The 811-nt window shown below is 37.4% G+C and overlaps 1 long non-coding RNA gene across 1 annotated transcript in view; it reads left to right on the forward strand.

The window, feature by feature from the left end:
* The window catches only part of LOC116690758 (uncharacterized), an 8,012-nt gene that overhangs the window by 426 nt on the left and 6,775 nt on the right, over window positions 1-811 (forward strand). The window lies entirely within an intron of this gene.

Genomic DNA, 811 nt, shown 5'->3' on the forward strand with positions numbered 1-811 from the left:
TTTAACTAGATATTCAACTTAATTTTAGCGTAACTGACAACACTGCAATGTTGTTTTTCTTGTACTATGGCAACTGCACTTTACTTCACAATACCTCATGTGACGCCACTTCACTTCACCTTACTTTGCTCCAGTCTACCTTTCTGCACGTTGTCTGTTGTTTACCTGTTTTTCTTGTGTGTTTCCTTGTGTGTTTGTGTTTGCTTTCATTGTAGAGGATCGCTGCTGTAACAAAGGGATTTCCCCGTTGTGGGATGAATAAAGTCTCATCTAATCTTAACAGAAGTTACAGAAAGGAAATATTTACATAACGTGATCTGAATGTGTAGTGCAACATACGTACACATTGTTTTCTCTAACAACTCACAGTAAGTCGTGAAATATTCTAAATCTGTTGCACAGCGTGTTGTGTATATTATAAACTTATACGGTAGAAACTGTCACTTGTGTAGTGCAGACACAATAACTTGGTTTGGTCTTACACAATTTCACAACCAATGTGTGTTGCTTACCAAAAGCCTCTATGAATGACAACAATTCTACGAAATGTGTGCTCAATGCGCAGCCTACTAATGGATTCATAAAAACAATTAAACCATTTTTTTTGTTAATCTTGGTATTGCGTAATTACAATCCACAATAACAAGACGATAGGCCTACAGACAGAGCGTTAAATGACGGGCACCTGCGTCCTTTTCTACTCTCCGATAAATCTGTTGACTTTGGAGCTGTGTGCACATTTGTTTTTGGGGGTTTATTCACAAATATATACATGTACGTGTTTTACATATTCAGAGTTGATCGTCTGCAG

Source organism: Etheostoma spectabile, chromosome 1 (assembly GCF_008692095.1).
Source record: "Etheostoma spectabile isolate EspeVRDwgs_2016 chromosome 1, UIUC_Espe_1.0, whole genome shotgun sequence".
Taxonomy (NCBI): domain Eukaryota; kingdom Metazoa; phylum Chordata; class Actinopteri; order Perciformes; family Percidae; genus Etheostoma; species Etheostoma spectabile.